The sequence below is a fragment of the Cynocephalus volans genome, chromosome 4 (assembly GCF_027409185.1).
Source record: "Cynocephalus volans isolate mCynVol1 chromosome 4, mCynVol1.pri, whole genome shotgun sequence".
NCBI classification, from domain to species: Eukaryota; Metazoa; Chordata; class Mammalia; order Dermoptera; family Cynocephalidae; genus Cynocephalus; species Cynocephalus volans.
In genome coordinates this window covers 141,949,016-141,957,082 of record NC_084463.1, presented here as the reverse complement: position 1 = coordinate 141,957,082, position 8,067 = coordinate 141,949,016, and the positions used below count along the sequence as shown (strand labels likewise).

The 8,067-nt window shown below is 41.7% G+C and overlaps 1 pseudogene; it reads left to right on the top strand.

Moving 5' to 3' along the window:
• Positions 1 to 6,376: 6,376 nt before the first annotated feature.
• Positions 6,377 to 7,678, top strand: LOC134376436 (endoplasmic reticulum mannosyl-oligosaccharide 1,2-alpha-mannosidase-like; annotated as a pseudogene).
• Positions 7,679 to 8,067: the final 389 nt, after the last annotated feature.

Below are 8,067 nucleotides of genomic sequence, written 5' to 3'. Positions count from 1 at the left end.
ATGGACACCTCACCTGCTCTATGCTAGTCACGATTAACTGCTAAGTATTAGGATACAATATGAGGTGAAAACAGAAGAGATTCTTGCCCTCTTGGAGCTTACAGTGAGGAGAGGGAAGAAGACTTTAATCCAGTGATTACACAAGGAAATATAAAATTACAAATTGCAACTGTGACAAGCACAGTTAGGAGGAGGTGCCCCATGCTGTCAGAACATATTGGAGTCTAACCTAGTCAGGTTGGATAGGCAGGACTTCCCTTAAGAGGTGAGACTAGCTTCATGTTTTTCAATTCCGTGGCTGTTATGAGCTGAATTGCATACCCCCCAAACTTATATATTGAATTCTCACCCTCAGTACCCCAGAATATGACTGTATTTGGAATCAGAGCCCTTAAAGAGGTAACTGAGGTAAAATGAAATCATATGGAGGGGCTGTAACCCAACATGATTGCTGTCCTTGTAAGAAGAACAAAATTAGGACACAGACAACACATAGACAGAAGGATGACAATGTGAAGACGCAGCAAGAGGGCGGCCACTTGCAAGCCAAGGAGAGAGGCCTCAGAAGAAACCAAACCTGCCGACACCTTGATTTTGGACTTCTAACCTCCAGAATTGTGAGAAAATATATTTATATTGTTTAAACCATCCAGTCTGTGATATTTTGTTATGGTAGCCCTAGAAAATACAAAGGCACTTAGAAGTTCTAAATTATTTTATTTATTTGTTTTTGACTCATTTGTCTGTTTCCCCCACTGGCTTGGAGGACCAAATATGTCTCTTTCACTGTGGTATTTCAGTACCTAGCACAGTGCCCAACACAATTCTTGTGTTTGCTCAGCAAATATTTGTTGCATGTTGACAAAGAACACTAAGTGTGTGCATCCCACATTGTCACTGAGAATTCCTGGTTGACATTGAGCTTTGAATGACCACTTTCTTCTCCAACTCACGTGGAGACTGTGTTGTGCCTGTGAAATATTGGGATATGTGCTTCCTTTGGTTATGCTGCCCCAATTTCCTCAAACTCAAAGGAAAGTTATTTTATACTTCTCCTTGGAGAAGAAACATCTAGATGAATCCCTTAGGGTGGGTTATTCATTCCTTCTCCAGTTTTTGCACACAGCACATTCTGAATTTTCTGGTTCGACACATTCTTGGATTCATCACCTTTCTGATGGATCTCAGTGGAAGTGCTGTTTCTTCACTTCTGCCAGCTCCATCCCCCAGTTAGCACTGTGGTCTGCTCCACTTGTTCCACCCCCTGGTAGTCCATGGGCCACCTAAGTGTCTCCAGCTGTCACATCTGTTTTCAGTGTGGGGTTCTTTATTGGATGGCTGCTTACACTTTTCAGAATGCTTACAGAAGGAAACATTTCTTTTTGTGTAGAATGCCATTTCCCTCTTCTCCTTCCGAATATCTTGAGTTGGTTAAAATCTTGGATCCTGAAATCTGTCACTTGCTAGGAGTGTGAACTTGGGACATTTATGTAATCTCTTTAATCTTGAGTTTTCTTCTCTTCAGGAAGTGATATCTTTATGAATTAAAAGAGATAATGCACCTAGTAAATGCCCAATAAATTTAACAGATGATGATGATGGTGATATGTTTGGCTTCTCTTTTCAAAAAACTTCTATCATAGAAAGTTTCAAACATCTCTATTCTATATAGAGAAGTGATACAATGAAGTCCCATGAACTCATCACTCACATGGCTAGTTGTACTTCACGCATACCCTCAGATGATGATAGGCTGTACTTGCTGTAGACAGAGAATTGTTTCCAGCCTCCTTTAGAAGCCCCACTTTCCAAGTAACCTGCAAAAGCCTTTTGCTATGGTTCTCTAACAACATTTGGATTTAATATTTCTGTCTTATTTATTTTACTCTTGTGCTTGCAATGTAAATACAATAAAACATCACTTATTGAGATTAATTGGGAGGAGGAGGTCGGAATATAATTTAGTAAAAACTTGTCAGCCATTTAAAGACACTTGCAGTTTTATTACTTTTAAAGTCTTATAGTTACACAGGTTAAGCTAACTATTGGGAAGCTGAGGTCCTTTGGGATCTATTTTGATGACTTCAAGGATATTTAAAGAAATACCTTAATTGTTTGTAAATATATACTTGTAGAGAGCTTGTTTTTCTTAATGAAAAAGTTAAATATTTTCCTTCAAATTTAGAAGGAAATGTTGCCATCTCAGGTTTTCAGAAAAACAGAGCCAATGGAGGATCAAGATAAAGTTGCTCTTCATTCACCTAACAGTCATGAACATAGTTATAATAATTTCTGCCATCTATTTAGCATATACCATGTGTTTTGGAGCTGAACATAATCTTATTTTATGAACATACTTACAACAACTTCCTGTTATCGTTATCCTGATTTTATAAATGAGGTAAGTCAGACTCCTAGAGGTTAAGTTATTTGCCCAAGTTTGCACAGGTAAGAAAAGGAAGAACTGGAATTTTAATCAGTTCTCATTAATGTCAAAGCCCATGTGCTTTCCACCATGCCTTGCTTCAACCCAATAGGAGAGGCAAACTCATGGGTGGCTATTATCAAATGTAGTGAGAGCTCTGGGAGAGGTAAGTACAAAGTGTCCCGAGGCCATAGAGGAAGTTGGAGGAGGGTGCCACTAACTAGCCCAGGGATGCTGGTGAAGTCTTTGTAGAGAGAAGGCTGATGAGCCTTGAAGGATGACCAGAAACAATTAAAACAAAGTCTGTTCAGTGAAAAGTAGGCAAATTTTTTTTGTGGGGTTAGAGGTGCTCTTGGTAAAAGTATATAGAGTAGAGTGGATAGAAGCCTCAACCCTGACAGCTAACATGTCAGGGTCAAATCCCAGCTCTGTCACACACGAGCTTGTCAAGTGCTTTAACTTCTATCAACTTAAGTGTCTTCATATGTAAAATGAAAATATAGGTATTAAAAGAATTAAGTTAAAGGAGATGCATATAAAGCATTTAGCACACTGCCAGGCACATTTTGGTTATTATTTATCACTATTGAAAAAATTTACACCTTGTTTTTTTCATCTATGGTTGGGTAAATGATTTCCTTAAGGATCTGGCACATCTTAAAATTGAGCTTAAGCTTCTGTTTCATCCCAGCTCTTAAAAACGTCCTTGTTCTGCCAATCCAGAGCTTTGTTAGGGGTAGGGAAAGTCTCAATGAGCATGTTATCTCTCTTTTTTTCTAGAATTCCTCCAGCCACTGCCATTTTGCCAGCTCAGAAAAGATGCTTTTCATTCTTGACTTCCCAAGACCCTTGACCCTCCCACCCCAAGCCATCCTTGGCGTGCTTCTATGCTTCAACCTCGGTCTCCCTAAGACTTAATGTTTGCCATTTCCCCTGTGAGGCAGTGCACTGAGACATCTGGCTGTGGACTCCTGTTTCCATCACAGCTTCCCGTTGGGAGTGGGGATCCAACAGTCTCAAAGCAATATCGGAAGAGAGTACTGGCCTCAAGTTTCCTCTGAAGATTTGCTCTTTATGTTATTCCCTTTCTTACCTATTTTTTTCTAACCTCTCCCTGTGCATCCTTCCCCACAGCCCATAAATATGTTCTAGTCAAGTTTTAAAAAATTGTCACTTGACCCTGCATACACTTCCAGGAACCTTTAATAATCTTTTTTCTCCTTCACATGTAAGTTCCATGAAGTCCTGGTCTACAATTGCTGGCTGTACTTAACATTCACTTCTTAATCTTAATGAGCTTCATTCTTTTCCATCAATTGATATACCCCATAACCACCCCCTCCCTTCTCCACCCCCTCAACACCTGTGTATCATATATTCATCTTTCAAGATCTTGTCAAGCACCATGTCCTCTGTGAATTATTTCCCAAACCTATAGAGATGGAATTGCAGAAATATTCCAATCAGAACTTGAATCAGTGATGCACACAGATTTCAATTTGAATGCCAACTTTAATCAATCTCTTGTGGCTCAGTGTTAGAGAAAAGGAAAATTCTGAGGTCACATCTGGGTCCTGTTGGGAGGAGTACTATAATCAATCAGTAAAGTTTTTTCTGGAATTCAAGATGGGAAGATGATATGTGAGCCACATGTGAACTATTTTTGTTTCCCATAAAGAGGCGTCTGTCATAGTAACTACGTAACATTAATTACACTCATTTGTTATTTATTTTTTAATTGACAAATAATAATTACCTATGTTTCTGGGGTACTATATAATGTACACCAGAAAGAGTAAATCAAGGTAATTAACATATCCATCACCTCACCGACTTATCACTCATTTGTTCTGCATGTTTATCTTGTTATATAGATGTGAGTCCCCCTGAGTAGGTATCTGGCTTATTTGTCTTTTCACCCAGGCAAAAAGCACGCTTTAGCTTTTAGTAACGTTTTGGCTTTTGTTAAATAAATGGATGCTTTTCTGGTCTCTGTTTTGTTGAGGTAAGTTACCCTTTCTCTGCTTTTAGTTGACACCAAATGTTGACACCATGTCAAGAAGTGGTTTTCAAGCACTGCAGAAACCTTAACCCAAATAAATTTTCATGCTGAAGCAGGATATGGAAAACATGAAAAGTGTTCTTGTTTTGGTTGAAGGAGGTGGAAGATGGTCCCATTCCTTGCCGTCTTAGGCTTCTCAACCCTGCTGCTCTGTGAAGTGCCAAAGGAATGGTTCTCAGAGCGTGATCTGTGGACCCAGCAGCATCAGCGTCAGCAACACCTAAGAACTTGTTGGAAATGCAAAGTCTGCTCACTACCCTACATCTACTGAATCAGAATCCCTGGGAGTGGGACCCAGTGGCCTGCATTTTAATAATACTTCAGATGATTCTCAGAGACCCTACAGTTTGAGAACCACTGCAGGAGAGCTCCTTGGGGCTTCCATAAAACATTGCTGCGTAAAGGAAGGCCTCTGGCTCCCTATGGGATGCTATTTTTTCATTAGTCCACTGTAAAAATATTCTTGGAACAGGAAGTGCCATCCAGCGCTATTAAACCACAGGTCTAGGACAAGCTCAATAGCTACAAAACAAGTCACTAAATTTGCCCCCTGTTTAAGAATTGGCCAAATGGGACTGCAAGGCACAAGCGCAGGGCTGCACTCAGAGTGGTGACTCTGGGCTGCAGCGACGGAAACCGGAAGCGGACCTTCCCCGAGTTGAGGGAGGCTACCCTGTACTCATGCTGCTGCCACTTCCGGACTTGATGTAAGTGGTGCCACCAGTGCAGAAGGTGGAGGCGTCACTTGTGTTGAGGATAATGGAAGCTACCTTAGCAGTTGTGGCGGAGTTTGATTTTTTTCCTTTCTGATTGGGTATGAACTCCTTTCCTATATCAGTGTAAAAGACCACTGGCAAGCTCTGACTGGACACATTACCAGAAGAGGAAAGACAGAACTGGAAATCTCTGGATCAAAACCCACAACCCCGGCTTTAAGGCTCTCTGGAAAGCAGATGATAACCTGAGAGACTTCCCAGAGATTTTATCTCAGATACCTCCAAAGAATTTCCCAGGTCACGCAGCTTGCAGATAAGAACGCCCCACCCCCTACCCCCCAAGATCTGACATATGAGGTGCAGGATGATACCAAGGGCAAGGAAAAACAGAACCAAGATCACAAAGAAGATCATGTTCTGAGAAAGAGCAGTGATTGAGCCCTAGCAGGACCTCTTCCAGGAAAGCAAAGGCCTTAGCAAGACTTCATCAGTGAAAGCCAAAATTCAGAAAGAACCTGCTTCTCTGATTTCTTTTTTTTTTTTTTTTTTTTTGTCTTTTTGTGACCGGTAAGGGGTTCGCAACCCTTGGCTTGGTGTCGCCCGAACTGTGCTCAGCCAGTGAGCACACCGGCCATCCCTATACAGGATCCGAACCCGGGGCGGGAGTGCCACTGCGCTCCCAAGTGCTGCACTCACCCGAGTGCGCCACGGGGCCGGCCCCCCAAGAACCTGCTTCTCTGAATGAATGATAGAAAGCTTTGATAAATGCCTTTCATCATGTGTTCTCTGGGTGGTCTTGGACTAACACAGTTCTCCTGCCCTTTCTTGCTTGTAGTTCTCAAGAGTAAGTGTAGAATGTGCTGGGGACATAATATCCTGAGGTAGGCTAGAGCTGCCAGGTCAGCCTGAGGTTTGTTCCTCCCTCCCCTGGAAGCAGGATGTCCTTCAAAGCTTTGGCTGGTGACTCCTGTAACCCATGAAGTATATAACCCAGGTCAGGCTGCCTTTTGGGGTCCTTCAGCTGTGGTGCAAGTGGAGAGTCTGTCTGCCCTGAGCAGCTTTCTCCAGTCTTGGGGGACCTGATCATAATGGATCCTAGGCATCCTTTGTCCCTTGCTGCCTACCTGTAAGTAATAAATCCACTTCATGTAACTTGTTGCATATGAGCGTGTTATGTCTCACTGGACTCACAGAAGTTGGTTACCAGTGCACAGGGAACATGCTCCACAGAAAGGATATAGGAAGTTTGTTTAGGGCCATGATGAGCTTAAGCCACTGTCCAAATCATTCAGTGAGGTGTATGGTCTTGGCCTAACTCTGATTGATGCCCTGGATACTAAGTGGATTATGGGTCTACAAAAAAAATTTGAAGGAGTCAAGTGATGGGCATCAAAGTTTCAAGGAAAATGTGGGGGTAAATCTCTTTCAGATCACTGTTTGTATCTTGGGTGGACTTCTGAGATAGCCTCTTTTTGGAAAATGTTAAAGAAATTGGAAATATGCTAATGCCTGCATTTAGAACTCCCTGAAAGATTCCATACTGTGATATAAACATTGTTCCTACTGTTAGAAGTGTCAGCATTCAGTTGGAGTTCAGAGAACTCTCTTGTGCCACTGAAGATAAAAATTTCAGGAGGCAGTGATAGAAGTGACAATGCATATGCATTTCCTGCCTGGGAAGAATGATAGGCTAGCGCTCATATTCATTTATACCAATAGTAGCTTCTTTACTCCAGTGGATGTCTTCACTCTTGGAGCCAGAGCTAACAGCTACTGTGAATATCTACTGAAACAATGGATCCAAGGAAGAAGGAAAGAAAGTCAATTTCCAGAAGACTATGTTGAAGCTATAAAGAGAATAAATATAAGAGCACTTGCTTGAGCAGTCTGAGCCCAGCAAGTTGACTTTCATGGGGGGGTGGGGGGGAGTTGTCAATGGCAAATTCAGAGTCAAGATGGATCATTTAGTGTGGTTTTAGCCTGGGACCCTGGCTTTGAGTGCACACCGTGGACTAATCAATGACCATATGGAGCTAACTAAAGCTTTCATGGAGATACATTACCAGACGTATCACCAGTTCAAGACTGGGCTGAGCCCAGGAATTGTGGACTTGGACATAAACCCCAAACACAGCCGTAAGGATATGAAACTGTCCTGAAGACAATTTCAACCTGCCATGACTAGAGGCAATGAAAAGCTTTTTCTATATGTACTGGTTCAGCGAGGACAAAATATACCAGGGTTGAGGATGGGAGATTCTTCAGTGCAAATATACCTTCATTTGTTTAGGTGGCTTTTATTCTATTGATTATCTTCACAATCCAATCCCAAGAGACCAGATGGAAAGTTCCTTTCTGGGAGAAACTCTAAAGTACATATATCTTCTCTTTCCTGATAATATGGACTTCTTTAACTTTGAAAAATATGTGTTTAATACAGAGAGTCACCCTCTGCTTATCTGGACTTCAGCTTAAAAGGATTGGAAAAAAATGGTGAAAGTAACAGTGTGACAACTTGCAATCATGAGGCTTTTCTGGACTGAACATTGTGTATATAGAATTTTTATTTTCTGAAGGTCATAGATTGACAAGCCAACTGCTTATGGGTAAAATCGGTCATTCTTTGACTTTTGGCTACTGTGAGACAGACAAGTTCTAAGTCTGGGCTGAAATGGCAAGTGCAGTGGGACAGCTAGGATCCAAGACAGTTGGAAGGCCAGGTGCCTATAGATTCTTCAGGGCAGGTGCTGATTGGCTTTGAATCTATCCTCATGCATTTCTTTAGGTAGTAATTCGGGCTGGCATTGGGGCTTCTTGCTGTGTCTACGCTTTCTAATCAGGACGACATAAGGAAGAGGAAGGAA